Genomic DNA, 14,450 nt, shown 5'->3' with positions numbered 1-14,450 from the left:
GCATTCACATCTTCTTGTAATTTTATGAAAGAAGTAAATTCCCTATTCTATTCTCGCCGAAAGGATACCGGAATTGAGTTGATAAGCATGGGTTCTTCTTTTGCATGACAATGCTCGACCTCGTAGTGCTACTGCAACCGTGAATTTCTTTACCCATATCAACCATACGTACTTATATGCCCAGATGTCTGCCTGCTGTCATGTCTATCTTCAGCGTATCGTATTGGCTTTCGATTTGGTCCAGTGTACTTCCTGTGTACTGGAAGCCATCTGATGATGAAAGGTGTTGTTCCCTTGCTTAATTAAATAAGCACTATGCTAGGAAGCCATGAGGGAGTGGAGGTACAGCTCCTCCATACTTAACCTCTGTACCAGATGGAAGCGAGTGGTCAGCTTCGCCCCCTGCACCGTGGTGAAAGAACTCTCTGTACCCATTGGATGTGATACTCGGTGGGCCTCAGAGCTGGTCTAGACGCTGTAGGCTAAGAATATGCCAGCAATCATACCCCCAGGCAGCGCTTGCGCTCACAGCGAACGCTGACCTCGGAGAAATCATTGATATATCACAATGTATACTAAGGCTAATTATATAGTTCTTTTCCTTTTGTAATATCATGTTTCGGGGGAAATTTATTTCAATTGTTTTGACAGTAAAGAAAAGGGTAGAAAGGAGGGAACAGGAATTACGATAGGATGAGCAATTAAAATGAATGAGAGAGAAATACGAGAGAAAAGAGATGATGAAATTAAGGTACGGAGGTTTGTAAGAGACTTCCCATTAAATTTTCAGCGCGCATTCTTCTTCTTCCTAGCTCTGCAGCGCGGTGTCTCTTGGGTCCTTTACAGTAGCTTTTTGTAAGTCGCTTTGCAGTACCTCCCACAGCCAATTATTGATTTTCAATGCTTTTAGGTCTATTCTAAGCTACTAAGACGCCTCAGTTTTGGTCATCCTTGGCCTCGTCTTCCTTTCGTCTTATAAAATGTTGTTATTTTTGCGGATTCACCGTCATCCATTCTGTCTAGATTCCTGACTCATCTCGCTCATCCCGTCTTAATAACTTTTAACGTTGGAGTTTCCGTCAGACAGTTTTTGGCAGAAGCTACACAATGCTTGTTTCATCACAGTTTCGGATATTACACTAGTTATTTTATAACTTACAGACACGAGCTGACTTCTTTTCATTGCCGCAGGAAAAAAAACATTGAAGAAAGCAGTCTTCTGGGATTTGGCACCGTGTATATGTGTGTTAACCGACGTTTCGGAGGAACGTATCGCCTCCATCTTCAGGGTAGGAGAAAAAATATAAGAAACCCGCAAGCGAAGAGACCGTGAGAACCGGTAAAAGCTTTTACCGGTTCTCACGGTCTCTTCGCCTGCGGGTTTCTTAAATTTTTTCTTCTACCCTGAAGATGGAGGCGATACGTTCCTCCGAAACGTCGGTTAACACACATATACACGGTGCCAAATCCCAGAAGACTGCTTTCTTCATAGTCACCGCCGTGAAAGCCTCAAATCTTACAAAAAAACATTGTCTCAACAAAGATATCCAGATTACGGAACTGAAATGTTAATATTAGCTAAATTTAATTTGTATGATCTGATATGATGAATTTTGAAGAGAAACCATCACAAGTACTGCCCTTAATGAGAATACTTAATAAGTGTATATGGTAATAAAATTAAGAACAGCAACTTATAACATTTTGCATAAAATTAGAAACACATTAAAATCAAGAATTTTGTGTTACAAATGTTAGCTGGCGAAATGCAGTGCGAAGATACGTGTTAAAGGTAAGTACGAATTATATTACTTATTCGTCTATCTCCGGTATTGCAAAGATTATTATTAATATCCACAATATTCACATGTCTCCATGTTAAGTGTATTCCTTGTCATTACGCAATGGTACTCCTCGTGTCACGGTTGGAGGAGGGGACATTTGGATTCGGAAGGTAGCTGTGAATACCTTTAATTAAGATCCTGGAAACTGGGTTATTTGGTTCACAATAGGCATCAGTGACATCTTTTGAACACGATAAAAAACAATCGGATTCCACAGAATCAGGCAAGGTCTAGAAAGGCAGGGAACTACTGGCTTCTCGTGACGAACTCTCCTCTACGAAGTTAACAAAGTGCAGGTAGGATAGTGCTCTTCTGAATTCTAATTGACTCAAGGGTTTCTTAAAGGTAATTTGTTATGTATCGATAGCGTTAATGTATTTACCTTGCCGTTATTCTCCAAAGGGTGTGCCTTGCAAACTGAAATCATCGGTATAACTTTCGGACAATTCGTACTGTTACAATAGTGGTACTTTGAAGTTCGGCCTGTTCCTAAATGAACAGTAGACTGGTAGAAGTGTTCTACTCACCATTTCCTTTTCTTTCTCTTCATTGGAGGATACTACAAATGTAAGTTATGATGTCCTTTTTCATTTTTTGTTTTATGAGTCGGGATAGATGAGTCAGTATAGCGACGGGCTACGAGCCTACGGGCTGGACGGCCCGGGTTGAATTCCCGGTAGTGCAGAATTTTTCTCTTCTCCACACCCTTCAGACCGACTCTGAGGCCCACCCAGTCTCCCATCGAATGGGTGCCGGGGGCTCTTTCACAAGAAATAGAGCGGCAAGGATGTGAAGCTGACCACTCGCCTCCATCTAGTGCCGAGGTCAGGAATGGTGGAGCTATACCTCCATTCCCCCATGTATCTTCCTAGCATAATGTTTAACTAATTAAGCATAAGGGAAACTTCACTTTTTTTTCCTTTTTTTTAATTTGATTATTTGTGATGTACATTATTGGCGAAAAGTCAAAATTAAATATGGTACTATTTATCGGTATCAAGGACTTCGATGTTTAAAAGTTTGTGATGATGGTAGCTGCTTGTTCTGGTTCTTTGGTTTATTGTCTAATGGCGATGAACACACATAGAGCATTCTGGAAAGAAGCAGTCAACTTGATGCGTGAAAAACTAAAGTTAGAATACTTGTATTGAAATAGGTTTCAAAACCTTGTGTCGCCTGTGAAAATTTGTTCAAAGTAGATTAATTATAACACTTATCTGTTTCTTAGATTATTTTGTCACTTTTCCAACTGCAGCAATTAAATGGTAACGAGTGGGAGAGTAATTTTTTTGGGAGGCCGAGAAAAAACTGCGCGTTACTTATCAAAACAGCTTGTCTCCAGACAGATTATCGAACCTGCAACTTCCTGATTACGACGCAGGGATTGTATTCAATCGTCTTACACTGTGATACGATTGGAGTTCGCGACCCATTTTGCGGGCAAACATAAATAACACGCCTAGTTCTATGTGAGAACACAAAATGATATATTTTAAAGTTTAATGCAGCGAAATCTAACTAATTGACTCCTCCTCCCCCTTCTTGAGGAGCAAACAGTCGCTCAGCCACTCAAGAAATACCCAGAATTTTGTCGAACTCGAAGATTCATTACCGTGTTCACAAGAGCCCAGGTGTAGCCCCATTTTAGGAAAAAAGAAGTCTGATCATAAATTATAAAAGGTCATCAACTCCGTCCAGTGTGACTGATCGGTGGTAAGAAATATGATTGATATGGTAATTAGGCAAACAGCCGCGCCCACCCTGTTAGAGATTGTTCCAATTCATGTTTTACTGAAGTGCTCCTTGATTTAAAGCGAGAGCATGTAGGAAACTTGGCTTGGACTAAATCTGACGAAACAGAACGGATACTACCAGCTGCCTAAAAACTAATATCATCCTCAGATCTGCAGTAATTTGTGGCGTATATTTCGTCAATTGGAATATTCTGACTTTGTCAACGGAACTGTTTGCTTCCATGATTGTGAAGAAGTGAATGTCCTCTGGGTGTCGAGATAGGTAACCTAGTGGTTAACAGGTTAATCTACGCGTACATAATCATAATCATCATTGGCAAAATAGCCCCAATTGACCTATAGCGTTCCTTGGAAAATTCTGCCAGATTTCATCCGATATTCATCTCTTTGTATTTCGCAGTAGTAATTCTTTTACAGAGTAAGATCCTCAGCCTTGCGCCCAACCCCAAACCTGGAGATCGAGGTCCCTGTTATTATGTCCCCCAGTGACAGGGTGGCCCAATTTTATCCCCAGGCACCGGGTTCCATTTTCGTCGCCTTCTGCGACTCGCATGGCTAAGGTGGAAATATTCAAACCCGCCTCCACACGCGGAACTCATGCAGTATACTTGTAATGAATTTGAGACTTATTTTGACACGACTTAATCCTGTATAAGTAGCACGAGAAGAGAATAAATGTCAGACTGCATATCTCACAGTTCGGTCTGTGTCATTAAGAATAAGAATGGCTATATGCCTAAAATACAGGTTTCCGAGAAAGATCTAAAAAAGTTATTTGTATATTTTGCGACCTTCATAAATCCCGATACTGTTTCGTTGAATATAGACCTGATTGTTATTGGCAAGAATACGACGTAATTATGCTCAACTAGTCTACTGCATCTTTTCTACTATTTTTAAACTCTGCAATCGGATATTATCGTAAATGTCAGAATTAATCACCTGGAAATTATTGCCAAATTTAATTAAAAGTTTGTATTTTATTTTCGCTATTCCTAAATTTCCACGCCCTGTGACTGAAGCAACTTATGTAATTTATAAGCACCACCACGTCAAAATGTTACTTAAGACTGAATGCTGTGAAAAAGTATTTTAGATTGAGAATCACTGACACAAAGAGAGACAGAATCACATACTCCCACACCTTTATTGCCTATTCCTCATCGTTTGGTGTATATTTTCACAAAAATTAAGAATAAAAAAGTAATATAGATAGAATCTTGCATCCTACTGCAGGAACTTTCTTGATATTGTCTATTATTAATATTGTGACATGTAGAACCATTGCTAGGTAACGGACCAATAAACACGCATTCTTGACAGCAGAAGACGTATTTTCTATGTTGTTCGCATATATACACTACTAGGTAACGTGTCAATATACATGCATCTTGACTAAAGAAGAAAGAATTTTCCGTGGGGTCCGTGCCGAAGAGTAATCTTGAAGACATTTAACGCTACAGCCAGTCAGTTCAGTTAAGGGTTCAGCTGTGTTGTGTTAACCAGTGGACAACGGAAGCGAAGATTTGTTACAAAAAAACGTCTAGTGAAGATGTGGCCGAGGACTAGCCGTTCTGGACAGTCGTTACCAAGTAAAGACTAGTGAAATTATATTGAGAAAACTTAGTGTGGAAATCAACTTGTAGTTACGACTTGGCTGTAGTCATTATACACGTGATAATATAGAGGTTACAAACTGCACGAAGTTTCGCAAGTTGGCACTGTCTGTCAGCTTTCGAAATACGGTAAATTCCTTTATACGTATGTTTTCTTATATTTTGACAGTGAAAAATATTAAAGGGAAACCCCTACATCAGGATGTTAGACCATGACGCAGTCCTTCTGAGAGTCGTTAGAGCCCTGCATGCTCATGCATCAGGGAGGAATTAGTTGTGGCTTCTTTTGAGGTGCTAAGAATTTTCCTGGATGAATTGAGGAAAAACACTGAGTTTTCCTTCAGGATTTCTGTCTTACAGCCTCCCAAGTACAAAGAGTACTGACCATTCAGCGACGATTTTCGATGACACGGGATTCAAATGTCTATGTTTCATGACGTGAGAATGGGTAGTAACATGTACGGTTACGGGTTCTGATTAGTGAAGGGACAGAAGCTTAGTTCTCATCGTGGGAGAGTGTTTTGGAACCCCCAGTCTTACCTGATGAGGGGTGATACACTCGAAACAGCTGCGAACGCAATTTGAAATAGCCGAGCTACTTACACACTGCCAGCCTGTCGCTTCGTGGGCCTCGCATGATCCCAACTGAGTGGGACAAGTGACTTCACACAGCGTAAGGATTCAGACCCTGAAAGAATAAAGTGGTATGGGAAATAGGTTTGAGAACTGAAAAGTAACAAACTGAGAAAACTGAGTAATCAAACTAAATCCATAGAGCACGTTGCCTGTTGAGAAGCTAATAGTCGTTCAGATACTCAAGACATCTCTGACATTAGATGAAACACAAAGGTTTCTTACCACGGTCACAAGGGTATGCCACTGGGGACCTTGTCCTAAGCAAGATGAAACCATGAAGAATGCCGTTTTCTGGGATGTGGCGCCGTGTAGATCTTGTGTAAGCCGACGTTTCAGAAGAATATATCGCCCCCATCTTCAGGGTATATCTGCAGCCACCTTCTCACGCTGTTTCCTCGTTCGAGGAGTTTTCTACCCTGAAGATGGAGGCTATATGTTTCTGCGAAACGTCGATTCACAAGATCTACACGGCGCCATATCCCAGAAGATGGAATTCTTCATAGTCACAGCTGTGAAAACCTCAGCTCTTACAAGACGAAATCAGTTCACAACCTGAAAACTCCTACTTGTTGAGTTCTGTTCGAATATTATCCTCCCGTTTAATTTTAGTTCTCCAAATCTGTCTCATTACAGGTTTCCGGTAGAAGTGGTTATACTTTTTCCATCTCTCCCGTACTTGTTGCATGCCTACACATCTCGTCGTTTTTTATTTAATAATATATCGGTGAAAATTACACGTATCTTCACTATGAAAAGCCTCGTAACATAAATTTTCATTTAATATCGTTAGGATGATTAACTCAAGGAAATGGGCGGAACATGAAGGAAATGAGAAATATATGTAAAATTTAGTAGGGAAACTAAAGTAGTAAGACCACTCAGGAGACCTAGACATAAATAGTAGGATATCATGCATTTTATTTTATGAATACATGTAAAGTTTTAAACTGGATAAATGTAGCCCAGAATGCGGTCGAATGGCGAGATTTCATAAACCCGATGAAGGACATTTGGGTTCCTTAACACAACGAATTCCTTGATCTGTGATTTACAGTTTTCAAAAAGGACCACGAATTATGGGGTTAGTTGTACATTACTTAATTATTCACGAGCAGAGTGTGTATAGTTCATTTGTACGTCTGACCATGACTAATACTGTAGATTGACACCATGTCATTTTTCATCTTCTTCAAAGAATTCTTAGATAATAATATTATACGTGTACCAAAAGTATATCCTGCTCCCCCTCCCACCAAAGTGTTGTGCATTGGTCGAATGACACTTTATGTATTTTCTGTCATAAGTTCGAAGTTCCAGCAGGTTGGAATTGTTGGCCTCGATATTGTCACGATTTAGGAGTGCAACTATAGACGGGATTTAGATTGGATTTATTGACACACTTGCACACACCACTCGGAACCACGAGTAATTACAGCGCTATCAGTAATCTCCACACTATATAGATTACTAGTACACGGTAAGTCTTCTCAGCCTTCACTAGTCGTATCCTGGCAACGGATTTATAACAGTCTCACTGTAACTACAGCACACATGAATCCTTCTTTGCACAGCGTAATTCCTTTCTTGTCATTTCTTCACAATCATCTTCGACTACCATCTCAAGAAACTCCCTCAATTCTATCTCAGCCGACCTTGGATCCTCGTTATATACCCTCAGGTCGGATCCAACAGAAAACACCATTTCCATTGCTATAGCCCAAAATTAGTTCGATTGTTGCTTATGTATTCATTGCCCGCAGGAACCTGTTTAGCGAGTCGTTGCCTAGTAATGAACGTATACTCTGTCTCCACTATTCCGGCTTTCAGGCGTCATGTCACAATATTATCAGCGAGAGGTAATTCTCATTATGTGTTGTTCGTATTGAGCTTCACATGTGTCTGTGTCCAAAACATGTCTGCTGTAGGATGCGACTGGATCAGGAGTGGAAGGACGGATATAATCAGGTTATTAACGTGTTACGAAGAAGGATCAGGGATTCAGTTAATTTCAGTGTTCTATCGGAATTCCATTAGAATCTTTCGTGTGACCAAATAGGAAACAAATTAACCGGCAAGTTTTTGGTATTACGTATTGCCATTCTTTTCCTTATAAAAGGAAACAGTGCGGGTTTTTGTGTTGCTAGTGGGGTGGGACTAAGTCCCTTGTATTGCTGCCACTTCTGGCTTATTGTACCAGCCCCAGATGATAGGTGAGGGTGATTGTAGAGCAATTGGTGGAATGAGATTGGCAGGGGAAACCGAAGTACTTGGAGAAAACCTGCCCCAGCTCCACTTTGTCCACCACAAATCCCACTTGACCAGACCCGGGATCGAACCCGGGCCGCGCGGCGAAACAGTGCGGTTACTTTGAAATTGCGTGTTATGGGATACGGCGCAATCAGTATCTCACGATATAGCGGCGAACACCAGGATTACGGGTGAATCATGAATTTGGAAGTATTTGAAGTGAATTTGTTGTGTCTCAATCGGGGAACTGTCATGGTGTTTGTCTAAAAGAGCCGAGGAAAGCCACGAAAACCCTGTAATGATAGCTAGTATCCCAGACAAGATTGGAACCAAGCACTTCTCTAACGCAAATCTAGAATGTTACCGATATAAATTTCTCTCGGTTCTAATGATAGAGATTCAGCACTTAACGCACAAGCAAACGATACTAAATCCGATCATACGAGTATGTATCTGACATTAAAATATAAAGAGCTTCAATTAATCAGTACATGTTCAGTTACGACTATTCGATTACAGCTTTTGTTGACTGCTGCGTAATCCATAAAAGTATTCAACTCTTCCCCCTGTCGTTTGTGTAAAAGTGATTAGGAAACTGAAGAAAAGACCAGGGCCCAACAAAAGGCTGTAGATCCATTGATGAATGAAATCAAATGAATTCAATTCTTCCATCTCCTATTCTCACAGTAACGTTTAATCTTTCGCTTTTGTTACTGAGCATTCGGAACTGTTCCCATGAATTCTGTCCCTGTTAATTAATAGCGGTAATTATGTTTCCGCTGAATATATATTTCAGGTAATTTTGTAATTTATTTATAGAGTGCTTTGCGGCCCACCTGCTCTTTTGTTCAAGTGATGTAGTGATTCGAACAAAACCATGACTGATGAAGCAGCCGCGCCAGAGTTCAGGCAGTTAGTCACTGGCTTGGCTTTCCACTGCGGCAGCCCCGACTCCAACCCAGGTCAGTTCATGTGAAACTTTGGCGAAAAATACGGCTTATGGGTGGTTTTTTTTTCCGGGTACTTCTGTCTCCCCTGCCAGTTATCATTCTACCAACTGCTTCACGTTCATTAATCATCCTAGCATGGACCATACAAGCCTTGAGACTTACAGCATCGTCAAATAAGACACTTCAGCTTGATTGGCAACAATACAACAAAGGTGCGATTGTTTCACTTATTCTAACGATTTAACTTCCGCTTTTTAACTTTTCTAATGCCAGTTGTACTGGATATAGTGGAGAGAACTAACAGAGTGGGATTTTAATCCTTTGGCGCTACATCCCCAATTTGGGCCTTGGCCTACCTCCATGAAACTCTCCGGTTTACTTCGGTTTACTAGATTTTAGACACCCGATAAGAATCTTTGGGCGGGTGATCAACTCGTCACAAGGCCTCTACCTGTACACAAACACAGATATACGCACATATACACACAAACACCGAACAACCATGCCCTGAATGAGAGTTGAACCCACGATCTCGGCTTCCGAGCGAGCGAAGACAGTTCATGCATTAGACCGCTCGGCTACCGTAAGCGGCTAGTGTTGAATTATTGGAAAGAAATTATCATTGTTAAACTTCTCTTAGTGTGTTTATTATTGATAATGCTAATACAGTGACAGTACTGACCATCATGAGAAGGTAAAGCCAACACTACGAAGGAAAAACCTTGCTTGTGTCATTAACACGAGTTTTCATAAAGGGATTTTCACCATTAGAAATCGAGATTAGACTAAAATACTAATGTAAATAAAATAAGTTATTTCTTAAAAAATAATAGACAGTATCAGTCAATTAATTAAAAGTTCTTATTGTACAACTACATGAACACATCACCGGCCGTATTTTAATACTGTTTATATGTAAAATATCTTGTGTGTTTGCACGTATGTCCATCTGTATATTACTGTATGTGTGTTCCAATAAGGGCCGTGGTAATATGTGTTAAAAAGCGTGACCTCTCAGGAAGTCCCTTATAAAATTCTTTTGTGGGGTTTTATATACCACAGAAATTTCAACCATTATATCTAGAAATTCTGTGAAATACACCAAAACTGATGCGGCAATAACATTAATCTGATGATGGAAGTAGTTATCATTTCTTAAGAAAACCGTCTTCTGGGATGTGACGCCGTGTAGATACTGTGTTAACCGACGTTTCGGAGGAACGTATCCCGTCCATCTTCAGGGGTTCTCAGGCCAGCTACCTGCGGGTCCATTTCCACAGACCCTTCCCCTCTTCTCTCTACTGATTTCCCATGCAGCCCCTCTCCCTCTCTTCCTGCTCTTATAGAGCTCGGTTTATTCGACTCGATATTAGTCTGTCAGCACCTCCTCACGCTGGTTCCTCGCTCGCGGTTTTTCTTTTTTCTTCTACTCTGAAGATGGAGGCGATACGTTCCTCCGAAACGTCGGTTGACATAACACGGCGCAACATCCCAGAAGACGGCTTCCTTCATAGTCACCGCCGTGAAAACCTCAAATCTTACACAGTTATCATTTCTCCTTATAAATTGATTTATAGCTTCCTAGATTATTTAACGGTGCTGCTGTTACTGCAGACATTGTATACTGTCGAAGGAAATTCTGAGATTACCAGAAAATTTTTAAGAACATTTATATGCCTTTTATGAAGATTGTATGTCGGAATTCTCCTGCAGAGTCTGAATAAAGCCAGGATAAACTCCAGAATGGTGTAAATTAAAAAGAAGATGAGGTTGGAAATCTACGAAGCACAAGGTTAGCACACAGCAACTATTCCCGGTGACTGTGACAGTTATGGCGTTGGCGATAACTGAAGCAAAGATGATACTCCCGAAGTCAGTGTTTTTGGCTGCAGTTGATGTTGTGAATGGTAATGCTGAAGCGCTCTGATATATATATTTTGGCTTATTACTTGGTAGAGAGAGAAGTGCAGGGACAAGTGGTCTAAAGGCGACAGACCGACGACTCATGGTTTCGTGCAATGCGTGCTGTTCTGAAGTGTTCAATAAACGCATGTTGCAACTAGGCAGTAAACGCTGAGTTGCAAGTAGCGCATAAATCTTGAAACTGTTGCGCTGATAAGAGAACTCCTTGCACGGAAACTGCTGTTCATTTTCAGATACTTTGCATTGAAATGTACGGCTCTGTGTCATGCCAGGCAACACTCATGCAATATCAGACACCAGTAGGATATACGATATGTCAGACACAAATGGTATCGATATGAGATAATCAGGCACCAGATGCTGAACATAAAGACAAACGGCGCATTACACTCCAATTAGGGTATAAGGCACTTTTGGTAAGATGAACTCCGTGGGTTTTTGTCCGCAAGCGAACTACACTGTGTGTCCAGGATCCGTTAGGATTTTTTTTTTTTTAATTTTGCCCTGCAAAGCCATTGGCGGGGTTTGGCGTTAAGATTGTTGAAGTTTCAGCTGTGGCTGTCTATAATTTCAAAGCGCAAGCATCGCTGCATCATGTGTTCTGACCTTGAATGTAACAGTACTGTTCTGACGCTCGTCGGAAAATGGCGGTTGAACAGAGAGCCAGCATCAAATTTTGTTTGAAGTTAGGCAAAACAGCCGGAGAAACGTACGAAATGTTGAAAAGTGTGTACGGTAGTAATTGTTTGAGTCGCTTGAACATTTTTCGATGGTATGCTATATTTCGTGACGGCAGGGAGGACATTGAAAACGCTCCACGTGCATCAAAGCCGAGAACAAGTCGCACTGAAGAAAATGTGAAAAAAAGTGACGGAAATCCTAGCATCAGACAGATGTGTTCCTGCTAAACTCATCGAAGAACTTTCGGGAATAACAAAAAGTACTGTGCATCAAATTTTGACATAGGATTTGGGCAAACGGAAGGTCTGTGCGCGGTTTGTACCGCACGCGCTGTCAGGCGATGAAAAACATGCCACAGTGGAACACTGCAAAGAAATGTTACGGTCGGCCCAAAGTGATACTGAATTTACAAAATTGATTATTACTGGTGACGAGACATGGTGTTTTCAATATGAACCTCTCACAAAGCGGAAGTGTGCAGCGTGGTTGAGCCCAACGAAGCCGAAACCAAAGAAAGTGCGCATGCAAAAGAGTCGAGTAAAGACACTGCTAGCCGTTTTCTGCGATTCCAAAGGAATCATTCACAAGGAATTTCTGCCAGAAGCTCAAACAGTAAATTATGATTATTATCTCGGAGTCCTCAATCGTTTGTGCGCGAGAATTCTTCGAATTCGACCTGAATATCGAGAGCAAAGTCCCTGGTCAGTGCCCCACCCCACAAGTCGAAGATCGTGCACGATTTTTTGGCCAGAAAAAAGATCGCAGTCCTTGATCATCCTCCATATTCGCCAGATTTGGCTCCAGCAGGTTTCTGGTTGTTCCCAAAAGTTAAGTTGGCGATGAAAGGAGACCATCACGACACCATCCAGGACATCCAAAAGGAATGTACTGCGGTTTTAAATGCGATTCCACACAAGGAGTACAGTGACTGTTTTCGAAAACTTTTCAATCGATTCCAGCTACGTATTGATTCAGAAGGAGACTATTTTGAATAAAAAGGGTGAAATTTCGAAAGTAATTCACGTCTTGTATTTTTAATGAACACAGTCCTAACAGAACCTGGACACACTGTGTATACCGACAGAGCGACCGCCGCTGTCGGCGAAGTTAGTGTCAACTTTTGTAGATAGAGTGTATCGGGTGGTCAGCGCAACGGATCCCCACGGCCTTTAATCTCGGTTTTCTAGACCGGAGCCGCTATTTCCTTGAAATAGTTCCTCAATTATCCTCGCGAGGCTGAGTGAACCTCGTTACAGACCCGCTATTTCTCAGAAAATCTGGTAGCGCCGAGAATCGAACCAGGGATCTCTGGATTTGTAGCCAGGAACTCTGACCACTAGACCACAGAGGTAGCCGCACTTATGGTAAGAGTAAGTTATATATTGGAAATATGAAAGTATTAAAGATTCATTATGTGTAAAGTAAATAGAAATATATAATAATATAGGCTTGTCCAACATAAGTGATGTTATATATAAAACACACAGGGGTAGGATGTGTTATACAGTTAGTGTTAAAGATACAAGGGTTTGGAACTTTAATAGTGACAACTATTTATTTACAACTGATACAAAATAAATGCATGTTTCGAAGTTTTTCTGTCCTTCAGTGTAGTCACCAGCATTGTGTACAACCCGTTGCCAGCGATGTGGAAGTCGTAGGATACCTTTAGCAGCGCCTGTTGTGTTGATAGTTCGAATGGAGCGGTCTACTGCCTGAAGAATCTCTGGAACAGTTCTGAAGCGAATGCCACGAAGTGGTTCCTTCATCTTAGGAATCAAGTCGAAGTCATAAGGGTTTAAGTCCGGGGAGTATGGTGGATGGTACAGCACTACCCAGCCCCATCGATCGAACAAATCAGCCACAGCTTGCGCTGCATACGGCCGAACATTGTCCTGCAAAATGATGGGTGGGTTCTGCAGAAAGTGTCGCGGCTTCTTTCTCAAAGCTGGTCGCTGGTTGTGTTCCAAAAATGAACAGTAATACTGCGCACTGACGGTCTGCTGTCGGGGAACGGTATGGGTTAGGATAACACCATTACAGTCGTACACGAGAATCACCATATCTTTCACATTGCTGGGGTTCTGCCGAACTTTTGGTTTTCGTGGTGACCCGTAATGGCGCCATTCATTCGATTGGCGTTTCATTTGTGGCTCGTACTCGTACGATTTGGCCCATGTCCCATCCAGCGTAATTATTCGGCGTAAGAAAGCCTCTCCTTCACGCTTATAGAGCTCCAAGTGGTTACGAGCAGCGTCGTATCGTAGCCATTTCTGCATTTCCGTCAAAACATGCGGAACCCATCGTGATGAAATTTTTTTCATGCCCAGGCGTTCCTTTAGAATGTGAAGCACAGTTGTGTGCGCTAATCCTGTCTCTCGGGCCAGCTCACGAATCGTATGGCGTCGATCACTCTCCAGTAACGCGGAAAGAGCATACACTTCTTCTTCACTGACACCAGGACGACCTGACCGACGCATGTCTGCCACATTTTGGCGTCCCTCGCTGAAGGCTTTTACCCACATTGCCACTGTTCTGTAAGGCAATGCAGATTCCCCACAAGCCTCTTGAAGACATTGATGACAATGTCGTGCTGTACGGCCTCTGGCACATTCAATCTTCATCCAACTCCGTTGTTCCTGTTTCAAAATCATCGTGACAACACTACATTAGACCGCCAGTTAACACGAAGCTCTGTTCTTCTCGTCACTGCGCATGCGTGTGATGTGGGAAGGGAGAGCACATTTGCTCTGAGGTAAGGTAGGTATGTAACTAACGTGTAGTATAAGCGATTATTGG

At 41.7% G+C, this 14,450-nt stretch overlaps 1 protein-coding gene across 1 annotated transcript in view; it reads left to right on the top strand.

Annotated features, from left to right (window-relative positions):
- Positions 1-1,749: 1,749 nt before the first annotated feature.
- LOC111869301 (NACHT domain- and WD repeat-containing protein 1) overlaps positions 1,750-14,450 on the top strand; it is a 275,140-nt gene continuing 262,439 nt past the window's right edge. Inside the window, exon 1 of the mRNA XM_023860707.2 lies at positions 1,750-1,792. The gene's annotated coding sequence lies outside the window, so the exon portion shown is untranslated. The remainder of the gene's footprint in view (positions 1,793-14,450) is intronic.

Source organism: Cryptotermes secundus, unplaced genomic scaffold, assembly GCF_002891405.2.
Source record: "Cryptotermes secundus unplaced genomic scaffold, Csec_1.0 scaffold274, whole genome shotgun sequence".
Lineage (NCBI taxonomy): Eukaryota > Metazoa > Arthropoda > Insecta > Blattodea > Kalotermitidae > Cryptotermes > Cryptotermes secundus.
This window is presented reverse-complemented; position numbering and strand designations above follow the sequence as displayed.